The 14,673-nt window shown below is 37.8% G+C and overlaps 1 protein-coding gene across 1 annotated transcript in view; it reads right to left on the reverse strand.

Moving 5' to 3' along the window:
• Window positions 1-13,340, reverse strand: part of ANKFN1 (ankyrin repeat and fibronectin type III domain containing 1) — a gene marked incomplete at both ends in the record, with an annotated part of 278,167 nt that extends 264,827 nt beyond the window's left edge. The window contains one exon of the mRNA XM_082603573.1: window positions 13,306-13,340. The remainder of the gene's footprint in view (window positions 1-13,305) is intronic.
• Window positions 13,341-14,673: the final 1,333 nt, after the last annotated feature.

Raw genomic sequence — 14,673 nt, forward strand, 5'->3', positions numbered from 1 at the left:
GGCATCTAATTTCAGGTATAAAAATCCAAAAAACGTAAAAATGAGCGGTAGCATCACTCATTCATTCAGCTTTCTCTTGAGAAGGCCTCTCAGAGCTAAGTAATTCCATTTTTCATTTAGGCTGCTGGGCCCTGAAGACCAATGCTTGGGGACTCTCATGTTGCCATAACTTTGAGTCACTGAGAGTGTTTACTCTGGGCATGTGACTTTGGGTACCATGCACACAGAGAAGGAGGCTGAGAAATTTTGAGAAAGACACCAACCCAGGAAAAATGATTAAAGGTAGTTTCTCCTCCTTTGGGGGAAAATGTTGCATAAGAAGGTGTTCCCTTAGAGTTACTCTGCCCTATCTTCACCTTGATGCCTCCACTGGAATGAACAGGAGCACAGGTAGTCTGTCTTTACTCACGTATCTTCACCTATCATACCTAGCACAGTGCCTGACAATTAGCACATGCTTGACACACATTTTAAAATTAATATGTTGAAGTTTATAGGTTATAAGTAGAGAAGGAAAGCCAATCGTGTACACAGTATTTTAAGTCACCACTCCCTTCCTGCCACACAACCTGATCCTGTGTGCCACTTAGAACTTCCTTCCAAACAGCATCTTGTCCTTCGTCCTGCTTTCTTAGCTACAGTGCCCACCCCATCCCTGATATTTCATAATGGTCTATGGCTGAACTCTGTGGCCAACTGGCTTCACCACAGTGCAGTGAAGTTTCACTGAACTGAAAATGTATTCAAAAGCACAGAATTATAAAACATAATTATATAGGGTTTTCTCCTGCACTGTTGGTGGAAATGTAGATTGATACAACCACTATGGAGAACAGTATGGAGGTTCCCTAAAAAACTAAAAATAAAACTACCGTATGACCCAGCAATCCCACTACTCGGCATATACCCTGAGAAAACTATAATTCAAAAAGATACATGTACCACAATGTTCATTGCAGCTCTGTTTACAATAGCCAGGACATGGAAGCAACCTAAATGTCCACTGACAGATGACTGGATAAAGAAGATGTGGCACATATAGGCAATGGAATATTACTCAGCCATAAAAAGAAGCGAAATTGAGATATTTGTAGTGAGGTGGATGGACCTAGAGTCTGTCATTCAGAGCGGAGTAAGTCAGAGAGAAAAACAAATACAGTATGCTAATGTGTGTATATGGAATCTAATAAAACATTATGGATGAACCTAGTGGCAGGGCAGGAATAAAGACGCAGACATAGAGAATGGACTTGAGGATACAGCAGGGGAAGGGGAAGCTGGGGCGAAATGAGAGAGTAGCACTGACATACATACACTATCAAATGTAAAATGGATAGGTAGTGGGAAGCAGCTGCATAGCTCAGGGAGATCAGCTCGGTGCTTTGTACCATCTAGAGGGGTGGGATAGGGAGGGTGGGAGGGAGGCTCAAGAGGGAGGCGATATGGGGATATATGTATACATATAACTGATTCATTTTGTTGTACAACAGAAACTAAACATTGTAAAGCAATTATACTCCAATAAAGATGTAAAAAATAATAATAATTATATAGGGCTTTAAAAAAATTGAAGTATAGTTAATTTGCAATACTAAGCACAGCATAAAGATTCAGTTTCTTTTCAGATTATATTCCATTATAAGTTATTACAAGATATTGAATATAATTCCCTGTGCTATACAGTAAATCCTGTTGCTTATCTATTTTATGTATAGTAGTTTGTTATCTTTTAAATCACTCCTAATTTATCCCTCCCCCTCCCCCTCTTTCCCCTTTGATAACCATAAGTTTGTTTTCTATGTCTGTGAATCTGTTTTCTGTTCTCTATATAGATTCATTTGTATTACTTTTTAGATTCCATATAGTGATATTACATAGTATTTGTAATATATAGTATTTGTCTTTGTCTGACTTACTTCACAAAGTATAATGTTGTCTAGGTCCATCCATGTTGTTGCAAATTACAATATCCCATTCTTTTTTATGGCTGAGTCATATTCCATTGTATATATATTTGTGCATATATATATATATATATATATATATATATATATATATATATATAACTTCTTCCTAAGCCTGTCATCTGTTGATGGGCACTTGGGTTGTTTCCATGCCTTGGCTATTGTAAATAGTGCTGCTATGAACATTGGGGTACATGTAGCTTTTGATTTAGAGTTTTTGTTTTTTGCATATTGACCCCTTGTCAGTTGCATCATTTGCAACTATTTTCTCTTATTCCATAGGTTGTCTTTTTATTTTATTGATGGTTTCCTTTACTTTGCAAAAGCTTTTAAATTTAATTAGGTTCCATTTGTTTATTTTTGCTTTTACTTATATAGGTTTTAAATTTTAATAAAAAACATAACATTCAATACTCCTTAATGTAACTGGAGATTAAAACTGTAATTTTAATTACAGTATATGATATTGATATTGGTCTCAGATCAGGGTGTGTTCCTATTTTGCCGCTGTGTGGTCCTTCTCACAAGAATGAGATCTTCTTTCATTCCTGTCTTTGGATGGTTGAGTGTCCAAATGGTGACATTAATTCACTGTGTGATCCATTCCAGTTGATTTGGATTTTCTTATTGGCCTTCAGCCTCCTTTTTCAAGCTTTGCTTCTTGTTTGCCTCATTCCCATTGTTGCAAAGTGTCTGGCTAAGAACTTGGCCTCATTCACTGGATATCTGGCATTCCTGTCTTATCCTAGCTCACTGACCTCTTACGTTAGAAACTCTGCTCTCTTATAGTCTTTCCAATAGCTTTAATCTGCCCCATCTGATGCTGAAATGAAAACATTTGGTAGAAAAAAGATAAAATGGAAAAGGTTCAACTGGTTACCATCCACCAAATTTGGATTAGGTCTGGTTGCAAAAACTCCCCAAATGGGTCCATAATGCTTATCAATTGCATGAGTACTTTCCACTGTTTGGCTTTTTTCATTCAGAATTGTTTGTGAGATTTATTCATGTGGGTGCATGTAGTTGTAGATTGTAATTCTCATTGCGGTATAGTATTTCACTGTGTGAATATACCACAATGCATTTCTGTTGGGTATATACATCAGAATGGAATCACTAATTTATAGGGTATGCCTATGTTTATCTTTAGGAGATAATGCCAGTTTTCCAAAGTGGTTGTACCGAATGTCTCATCTACCAGCAGTATACGAGAATGCCAGTTGTTCTGCATTCTCATCAGTACTTGGTATTATCTGTCCCTTGTTATGGTCATTTGGTGGATGTCATTTTATTATCTTTTATTTTGATCCAAATATTGGAGTATATGCTAGGGCTTTCTTAGAGGTACTTTAAACTGGTATCTATTCATGATCTGAGCAGTTAGCTTTTACAGTGTCTTTTATGTAGTGCTGAGCCTCTCTCTTGGTCTGTCTCTGTCCTTTTAAAAGACAAGATGCTTCATAAATCAGGAATAAAGTTACTTTATCCACTTTAAAGTTACTATATTTTAGCCTTAAAATTTAATTAACATGGAGACACAATAATCTGCTGTTTCTTTTTAAAATTAACTCTAAAATAATAAATAGTCTTATTCTAAGCCATACGCTGAGACTTTGAAGATCACTCTGTGTCAACAGATTGTTCTATAACTTCTGTAATGGCCATTGACAAAAAGCAATAATAGCTGACCTTAAAACCACCTCTTTGTGTGCTTTGGTGCCTTTAACCCTACTGCAGGATAAAGACTACTTAATCCTGTGTGCACAATGATTCCTGGTTCTGTGTGTGAAATCAAGGACTTAAATAAGAGCACTACAGGATATATATTCACTATCTTCATGGGTCTTTCAGAACTCAGAAGACATGATTACTCCACATGTATAAATTATAGAATAATAAAAAATGAGTATGTAGTCAATTGTTAAATAGGATGCTCTAATGATAAATGCAAAACCTTTAATGTCATTATTATATTGTATTGTAAACTTTTGTTTAGTAGTTTCCCACACTAGACACAGTTCCATGAAGACAAGGACCACACCTATCTTCCTGTCTGTATTCTCAGTGCTAGTACAGTGCTTGATATATTATAGCACTTAATACATATTTATGAGGTTAAACTGAAGGGAGACAAAACATGAGTTAGAATAAGTATCCAGAGAAAAATGATTAAGATTTAGGTAGGCAGAAAGGAAAAGGGGAGTTTTCTAGGCAGAGAACACATACCAGTTTTATACTAGTGTTTCCTTTTATTGCTATAATCCTTTGTATTTAAAAAATTTCACATAATTATCCCAATTCATTCCCCCCGAAAACCATATAAGTTTATGGGACTCAATGAAGTAAATAAAGTATTAAAAAGATATAGTCTTGTTCACAAACAAAATCAATAACTCTGTAGATAACAAATAAAACAGGAAAATGAAGAGATAAGTGGAGGGGTGAAGCCCTCTAGCTGAGCTTCACTCTGGAATCAGGACAAAGAAGGACTAAACTCAGGAAGGGCTAGGAGCTCTGTACCTGTAGTTTACTGGGGATTGCACGTAGGGGAGCTAAAGCTGGGCTCACTGATGATACCAGGAGGTAATGTGAGTTTTCTCAACTTGACAAAGGAGGAAAAAATGGTTGTTGTCCACTGTTGCTTGGGATACAGTTGTGACCTAGGGAAGTTGACGAATATACACTCAACTTTATAAAGTGACTGAGCTTGGGGGTTTGGATCTTGGATATCCCCAATATCACCATGGAGCAGGAACATAAGCCCCTATTAAATATTTGGTTGGATCAGGAGTCCTGGGTGGGGGGCTGAGTAGAGGCAACAGCAAAGCTTTTAGATAAAGTGGTGTGAGGAGAGTGGGTTGGAAGGAGGGATAGAAGGAAAGTCTCAAAAAAAGTAAGATATACATAAAATTTTCAAAGTACAAAGAAACTCAATGCTAGGCAAACATAAAGGAGAATATAATGCCAAAAAAAGAAAACTACAGTTGATTCTTGAACACTGTGGGGTTAGGGGTGCCAACCCCCTGCATAGTAGAAAACTCGCATATAACTTTTGGCTTCCCCTAGACTTAACTTCTAATAGCCTACTGTTGACAAGAAGCCTTACCAATAACATAAACAGTTGATTAACACATATTTTGTTTATCATATGTACATCTACATATATTTCATGCATTCAGGACATACTTAACTTTTTCTTAATTTTTTCGCAATTTCTAGGCTACAGAGTTTGCGAGTTTTTTCAAGTTGTTGCAAATGTCCAAGAATTTTTCAATATGTTTATTGAAAAAAAAAATCCACCTATAAGTGGACTTGCACAGTTCAAACCTGTGCAGTTCAAGGGTCACTGTATATGTAGGGCATTCTCATAAGTGAACCTAAATGAAAAAAAATTAAATAGACATTTGAAAATTGCTTATCAATGTATTTTCAAAGATACTATTGAGTAGGGTGTGCCAGGAATGCAGTGAGATTCAACATCAGAAAATCTATGAGTACAGTCTATCACACAAATAGATTAAAGGGAAAAAACCCATAAAATAGTATCATTAGATGCAGAAAAATACTTGATAAATTTCAACACACATTCTTGACTTTTTAAAAAGTCCATTATCCACAGCTAATGGAACCAGAGATGTTTCCAACTGAGACATCCTATTCATTTGCTGGCCAGTGGCATAACAAGGACCAAAGACCTGAAGGATGTGGGTTTCCTATCTTGGTGTTTGGATTATATGTGGATTCCCCAAGTGGGAAGCAGAGCTAAAATGTCCTCTCCTTGATATCTGTGCCTGCCATTTTGGGCCACATGCATCTGAAAAATAAGATGGACCTGGTCTACAGAAGTAGGAGACACCACAAAGCCCAAGAAGGCAGAGACCATCCTTGGTTCTCTTTTTTTCTTTCTTCTTTTTTATTTTTTATATTTAATTTTATTTATTTTTTTATACAGCAGGTTCTTATTAGTCATCCATTTGTACACATCAGTGTATACATGTCAATCCCAATCTCCCAATTCATCACACTCCACCCCCACCCCTGCTGCTTTCCCCCCTTGGTGTCCATACGTTTTTTTCTCTACTTCTGTGTCTCAATTTCTGCTCTGCAAACCGGTTCATCTGTACCATTTTCTAGGTTCCAGATATATGCATTAATATACAATATTTGTTTTTCTCTTTCTGACTTACTTCACTTTGTATGGCAGTCTCTAGATGCATCCACGTGTCTACAAAGGAACCAATTTCGTTCCTTTTTATGGCTGAGTAATATTCCATTGTATATATGTATCATAGCTTTTTTATCCATTTGTCTGTCAATGGGCATTTAGGTTGCTTCCATGACCTGGCTATTGTAAATAGTGCTGCAATGAACACTGGTGTGCATGCGTCTTTTTGAATTATGGTTTCCTCTGGGTATATGCCCAGTAGTGGGATTGCTGAGTCATATGGTAATTCTATTTTTAGTTTTTTAAGGAACCTCCATACTGTTCTCCATAGTAGCTGTATCAATTTACATTCCCACCAACAGTGCAAGAGGGTTCCCTTTTCCCCACACCCTCTCCAGCATTTGTTGTTTGTAGATTTTCTGATGATGGCCATTTGGCCTTGTACCATAGTTTTCCAACCTTTAGTACTATCAATAATAAAAGATAGTTGCTTTTATTAAAAACTCTATGTTTCCATTTCCTCCCCACCCCCCACACTGCTATCTAAACATGAAGGACCAGTTGTACTAGAGATGGCTTGTGACAGTTTGCAAGGGGCAGTAGTTAGATTTTTCAGGAATTTGTGAGCTGATTTTTTTTTTTTTTTTTTTTTTTTTGCGGTACGCGGGCCTCTCACTGTTGTGGTCTCTCCCGTTGCAGAGCACAGGCTCCGGACACGCAGGCTCAGTGGCCATGGCTCATGGGCCCAGCTGCTCCACGGCATGTGGGATCTTCCCAGACTGGGGCACGAACCCTCGTCCTCTGCATCGGCAGGCGGACTCTCAACCACTGCATCACCAGGGAAGCCCTATGAGCTGATTTTTAAACACAGCCATTCTTAAAAATTGAATTATATAAACTTGCAATGAAATAACTTGTATTAAAAACAAGGGAAACAAATACTCAAAACTCATCACTTCCTATTTGTTTTATGACATTTTATTATTACCCATGCTTCTGTGGTTATTTGCATCTATTGTATCTTTATGACAGAAACACCATATAATGGTGTTGCACATCCTTTCTTAATTCCAAATTCAGTAATAATCATGTTGGTTGGTTAAAATTGGCCATGGTAGAAGTATCAACACCAAAGAAATCAACAAATACTACAAATCAAGGCTTGATTTATTGTGTTGTTTGTTGTCTAGATTTAAGAAAGTGATGTAGAAAATGTTAATAAAACAGATAAAGCAAAAATAAGTGTTGTGTTTATAACTCATACTGTGAATAATACAGAAACTCGAGGAAATATTCTATAGTATTCAAAAACTATTATCCAATTTAGTAAAGAAGTTGCTCACATTATTGATGAATGGGTGGGTCTGTGACATACATCTTTGTTGTTTCACTTTTGTCTTACTCATTAACATAAATAATATTAACCACAATTTATTTGTAAACTACATTTATACATCAGTTACAGCCATAGGTTTGCTATAGGTACAAGAGTTCAGCAAAAATCAGTGAAAGTGTTGTGTGACAGCGCAACAGTTGAGTTGTATTTAGATCACATGGCATTTTCATACTATAATTATTATTTGGAGTTAATATGGGTTCACTATGAACAAATTGTGCCAAACTTGCTTTCTTTCCCCTTAGGATAGGGTAGTTACACTAGCATATCTTGAGAACAACAAAAGAAACAATACATTTATTACTATATTAATTATTATTTTTATATTATTGGCAGCTGTTCTACATTCTTTACATGGATTAATTCACTTAATCATCACAACAACCAAATGAGGCAGGTACAAATAATTTAGTATCATCATTTTATGAATCAGGGAATAGAACTAGAGAGGGGGAGAAACTTGCTCCAAAGCATGTAGCTAGCAAAGTCTAGTGGGATTAGAATCCAGGCAACCTAGTCCTGAGGGTCACACTATAATACTACAAAATCACCAAGCACTAGCAAAATAGTGTAAAATTCATCTTGTCTTTGGTTTGTAAAGGGCACTGATATCAATCAAAAGATGGCTGTCTGTCAGGGTGTTGGAAAGCTGCCTGTATCTGATTTTATTGACTGATTTCATAAAAGCATTTCTTGAGCCTCTGGTTGTTTAACAGAATGTCACAGGAGAGACAAAGATGAATAAAACATGACTCCTCGTTTGAGGAGCTTAAAATCCAGATATTCACTGTTTTTTGTTTTTTTCAAATCAATCTCTTGAATGAATTCAAGAAGCAAATCAAGTATGTCCCAAAACTGGGACAGGATTAAAAAAAAGTCAAATTCAAAAAGCTCCTAACAGTTTCCACTAATATTCTGAAACTAATCAGCATCACCATAATGTAAAGCTTTGCTTATTCAAAATCAAATGCATAGATACAGCAGAAAAAATCTGCTTTCATGGCAGCTTCTGTAAAACATAGCTAGAGGTTTTAGGATTAACCTCAGGACTAAAGTGCTATTGAAATTTGTGATGTGCTCTTAGGTTATAGTAATAGAAATAATATGTCCAGAATGAGAGCTTTTTGTTTTTGTTTTTTTTTTATTCCTTGGAGCTCTGCAGTGGTCAACCATCTTGGCAATATTCTTTTCAGTTCAGGCTGTAATATTTTAAGAGGAACATTGAAAAATGTGACTGAGACACATGGAAAAGGGTAACTAAATCAAGGCATATGAAGAATGACTGAAGAAACTGAGGATGTTTAGCCTGGACAAGGAAGACTCAGAAAGTATAGGGGATCAGATTCCAAAATATTTGGAGGGTTGTCATGTGGAAGAAGGAGTGAACTCTTGAGCAGCTCCAAAAGTAAAACCAGCACAAACCACCTGAAGGTTATCTCAGGTTAGCAAAAGAAAGCTGGCAGTGTTGAGCTATTAAAAAATGGATTGGGCTTCCATGGGCTAGAGAAAGGGCTCTAGAGAGGGTGCTGTGAGGAGGATGACTTGGGGGCTGCTGTTGAACAGCATCATGTTGAAAGCATCTTCCAAAATTAAAAACCCATGATTTATAATGACATAACACAAACAATTCCCTAAACCTGTAAGACACACACAGGAAGATTGTATATTCCTCAAATACATGAAAATTATACAACGAACTTAGAGTAGCAATTATCTTTATATTCTTCCTATAAGCAAAAGAAACAGTGACATTTAGGTCATGGAAAGAGAAGAAATAAGTGGCCTGTGCAGTTGCCTTTGGGCATAGAAAGTCCAGGAACTGTGGGCATAAGCCCCAAGATATCTACTCCATGGAGAACAGGGGCTCTTTTGATATACAGAAGTGAACAGAGAAGGAATGCAAGGTTCACACTGGATGCAACTTTAAATCCTTCAGCACAGTGCCTAGCAGTCATAAAAAAGCAAACAGAAGTCAGCAAAGCCTTTTCAGAGGTGATGAATAGAAACAGAACAAATTACTCTCACCTAGATAAATGCTATATGCATGCACTGCCTCTGCAAAGAGACAAGGGCAAAAATTCTGGCACACGGGTCTTCAGGTAATTGACACAAACCAAGTTAATGTAATTGGCAAGTGGACACCTAAACACAGAGTATTTAAAGAGAATCCCATCAAGGCCAGAAGAGGCCAAAGGGATCCGGTAGAAGAGAATGTTCTAGGCTTGTTGAATACAGGGAAAAAAAAGAGAAAGACTGAGATTGCAATCCAGACAAAGCTCAGTGGAGAGTCAAGAAGAGTTAAGGGGAACAGACCTTTGCTTAGCTGATGAAAACCGTCGATAAAATCCCAACCACACCATTCAATTTATTAAAAGTTGTTTCTTCTCCACTAACCAACCAGCTTCCACGAGTCTCAAGCATTCTTTCTGACTTATTTCATTAACATTTCCTTCTTTTTCTGGAGTGGTCAGAGCCCCAGGGAATCTCTCTCTCTCCTCGTTCCTTGCCCCCAACCAGTGGGGCATTGAATGAGAGCCAGAGTGTTGTCTGCGTAAAGAGAAATTGCAAAACCACAAATTGCAGAAAATCGTTACTGCCAAAAATCGAAAGGAACACACAATATCAGCAGACCTCTTAAAAAGCAATTGCGCATTTTACAGGCCTTTGGATAATTCAGGTTTGTTTGGCAAGTTTTTCACCCATACCACCCAGAAGACAATTCTCTTCTACCAGAGGCAGTGGTCCCAAAGAGTATGTGTAATTGAAAAGAAACAAAAAATGTGGGTGCAAGTCTCTTCAGGGGCATGATATATTTGGATATGGTTCTTTTTGTTTTATTGTGTAGTGTCAATTTTAAGGCCCAAAGTTTGCTTCCAGAGTCCCCAGGGGCTCCCACAAAAACAGCGAAAGCCTCCAATAATCTAATAAGAATCTCTTGAAGATAGAAAGCATTTTTAGATGACAAAATCTTTCTGAAACATTATGCTCTTATCACAACCACCCATTGGTGGAGGCAGGAAAGTGTTTTTCTTCCCACTCCACCCTCCACCCCCCATAATACAGATACTTAGAAACTGAGGGGTTAACTAAAATTCTCAAAATCATACCACTTCTGCAGGAGTGATCTGGGACTCAGACATGCACCTTCTGATTTTTACACCTGAGTTCCTTCCCTCATCTGCCCTTTTTCTCCAAGGGGGCACATCTTCCTGACTTGGGTAAGGCTGTCCTCCATCAGTGGGGCTGGCGTTTTACTTGGCACGTACACATTTCCAGGACCTTTACTTGCAAAGCCTCCTGCCACCTACTGTGGATGGAAGCCTTGTTTGAATAGAGTGCTGATTGGGTGGTTCTCCGTTTGTATTGATTGTATAATACAATCATCATTAGGACACAAGGCCAACTCCAGAGGGGCCCATTGAGTCTGGCTGTCAAAATGAACCCCAGTCACAGTTGCCTGATGATTTGAATGCGTTTCCATGACTCCACAGGTCAGACCAACTTTGTGCCAGTTGCTCAGAGATGACATGGAGAGGTATGTAGATGTATCTTGTCTGGATGGTGTAAAATTCTAGTGCAAGTTTACTAAGGATATTTACTAATAAAATAGGTCACCAAGCACTTTGTATGTCCTTGAGAAAAAAATGTAAAAATAAAATGATCACAAATTGACCTAAGGTGGAATAACTAGACTTCCCCCCCACCCACCACCAATCTGGGAGGTAAAAGGTGTTTTCAACTGAAATTTTGATCAAGAGATCTTGAGCTAATGGTCATATATGTGTTCATAGTTGTGTATTTGCATATAATTACTTAAAATCCTGCCTTAAATTGCCCTTCATCTAATTTTCACCATGAACATATACCAACCATTTTTTAGTATTTAACATCAAATCATTTAAAAGCACTGTAGGGGCTTCCCTGGTGGCGCAGTGGTTGAGAGTCCGCCTGCCGATGCAGGGGACTCGGGTTCGTGCCCCGGTCCGGGAAGATCCCACATGCCGCGGAGCGGCTGGGCCCGTGAGCCATGGCCGCTGAGCCTGCGCGCCCAGAGCCTGTGCTCTGCAACAGGAGAGGCCACAGCAGTGGGAGGCCCGCGTACCACAAAAAATAAATAAATAAATAAATAAATAAATAAAAGCACTGTAAACCTAAATAGGCAGACACAATATGATAAAGAGCTACCAAATATGAATATGTGGGGAAGGAAACACAAGTGGTCTCCCCTGAACAGCGTTCTATGTTCAAAAGCGAGAATATAGTCAAAAGTTCACATTTGTACAAATAAAATACTCATGATAGCACATGAAAAGGGAGACTGCTCATAAAATCTAACATGACTTTATTGGTAAAAGTTGCTTAAATCATTCATAACATGCAGGTGTCTTGATACTGCAATAAAAAGCACAGCAATATAATACAGAGCTTGACATTTTACAAATTCCAGTGAATGCATAATACTTAGACATAAAATTTAAATGGTGATGTTTCTTGTGCTGATGTTTGAATATTTGGGGAATAGCAGTGGGATCAATTTATTCTAGAGAACAAACAAAAAACATCATCCAGGCAAGTCAGTGAAAACTAAGTTTTTCTTACAGTTCAGCTGAACACATCATTTTCTCAGGGACTGAATGATTCAAAAGAGAATTTATTAGAACACATATAATATGTATAATTCAAGAGAGACCTCTGGATTCTCTCAGGTCCAAGAGTGTCTAATTAATGCTTCAGTGAGTGCTGAAATGCATCCTCCACTAGAAATTCTGTGTGAATCAGGAGCTGGGAGTTGATGGACACTCCTTGGTTTACCTGAATCAACCTTCTACCTTATGGGTGTTGATCTCCTACTTACTTATTTGTGGTGACAAGAAACTCACTACCATTTAAACTACTATTGAATAGCTAGAGTCTTTATATTGAACCCACATTTATTCTCTGTTTTTTGAACTTGGGTAATAGAATCTAACGTGAGTGGTGGTGGGGTTTTGTTTTAAGAACTTGTGATATATGTTGCAAGGTAAGGAATATTAGATGTCTTGGCTCTTAGATTTTCATAATCAAATTATTCCAGAGACAGATGGAATGTTCATATTTTCTGGTTAAACCCTTTATACCCATTTTATTAAAAAAGAAAAAAAAATCACATCCTAATTCCCAGAGGCAAAACTCTAAAATACTCAGAACTCCTAGTTCGGATCTTGTGTAATTTTATTTGGTCTTTTAGAATAGAGGCGGTTTGTAATTTGTGTAGGGACACTGGGAGTACCAAGAGTAAAGAAACATAATACTCAGGAGATTCATTCTAGAAAGAACACTGGTTTACAGAGTGGCCATAATGCAGTACACACAGGAAGGAATTATTAAGATAACTACCATATTGTTAAACGTAAAACAGTCTGTGATTCCAAGGATGGACTGGGCAAAGAGTAATAAAGTAGTCAGCCATTTTTTGAGAGAATCTGAACATTCAAAGGTTTGCCGTCACATTGTCATAATGTCTAAAAGAATATTGCCTAAATTTTTCCTCATTACTTTTTTCTAGCTTTTTAGAGGCAACCTAGTCACAACCACAATCAGGTTCAACCTCTTTCCCAAACAGTTTATAGAATGTTCCATGGTGTCATACAAATCAAGAGTGTGAAATATTAGATTCAAACTGCATTTGTTGAGCCAGACTTGAAAAATGCAGCAATGTGAGATGGGAGCCTTAAAGATTAGGAGGTTTTAGGAACTAGAGCTGAGAAAGAGACACCATTTCAAAGAGGACATGTACTTACATTTTGCTGCAAGAGAAATGCCTGTCTTTAAAGGGTAGCCTCTGAAACAAAGAGAGAAAAAAGTGTGTTAAAAAAAAATGTACAGTAACCAATTACAAGTGAAAAGTCATTGAATTGCCTTCAGAGGTGCTGCCACTGATTGAAATAATGAGGAGCTTAGAGATGAAAACATTTTGATTGGGAACTCTTCTCAGAGGTACAGGGAGATGTAACCCACAAAGAAAGCATGTAAGTCAACTGTGGTATCTCATTGCACACTCAGCTCCCTGCCCTGAACATCCTTGAATTTCAAGATCACTTGATGTTCACCTTGTCTCCCAGGTCTGTTCCTGGCAAGAGGAGATATGGAGTCTAGTTGCATAGGCCAATGGCTCAGACTCATCATCCTCTTGCTTCTGGTTCATACTGACATTGCACCTTGTTCTTGAAGGCCCAGTTCCGACACTTTGTTCCATGAACTGAAACTTCTCCTAAAAATTATGATTTTCTCAATTCATGCTTATTGGGATAAGTGGACAAATTTTCTTTTCGAAGAAAAATTTTCCAAGTTTTCTGGTGAGTATGGGGTGGGAGGGTGTTGAAATCAATGCCAAGTTTCTCTTTATTCAAGATGGCAGTGAAAAGAGAGGAACAATTAGACTGTGCCCGTGCTTGGAAGGAGTTTGCGAATTGTGCAGACAATTTTTTCAGTGTGGTATCCCACCAGACAATTCACTTCCAAATCCATTTTTTAAATCTATTGTTGTTATATCCAAAAGGGTATTTTTCAGGGTAGTAGGTTTAATTGAGGACAGCAGGTAAGTCCCCATGATTGACATGAACTATTTGCATTGTGAGGTTCAAATGGTTCCCGGTCATCTCCCAGACTGAACACTAAAGTCATGGTGTCCTCAGCCTGACAAAATGATCTTGTCACACCACCCACATGGATCTGGATGAGGCAGATTAGTCACTTCAGTGAGCAATATTTTTCCAAATTCTGCCATTTTTAGTAATAGTGACTTTTACAAATGGATTCAGTGCTCTGGGATGGAGAGAAATAACAATAATGGCTAGTTTAAAGAATTGTTGTAAGGGTTAAATAAGATAATACATGTAAAATAGTAGTGTAAGGCTGGCCTATAGTGAGGACTCAGTGAATGCTACCTGGTATTGTTACTGTTATTATTAGTATCAGTAGGCCAATTTGGAAAACCAAATTAAGAAGATATGATAAATCCATGGAATAGGAACTAGGAAAGTAGCTACAGAGAGAGTTTTGCTTAGGTAAGGTGTCTCCACTCTTGGCAGTCAAAATTGTACCATTTCCCCAAATTTCTCTCCCAGATGGCCTTCCTCGAATTTTCATTCCTCCAACTGCTGAGTGCA

The sequence above is a fragment of the Mesoplodon mirus genome, assembly GCF_964341445.2.
Source record: "Mesoplodon mirus genome assembly, chromosome: 18".
Taxonomy (NCBI): Eukaryota; Metazoa; Chordata; class Mammalia; order Artiodactyla; family Ziphiidae; genus Mesoplodon; species Mesoplodon mirus.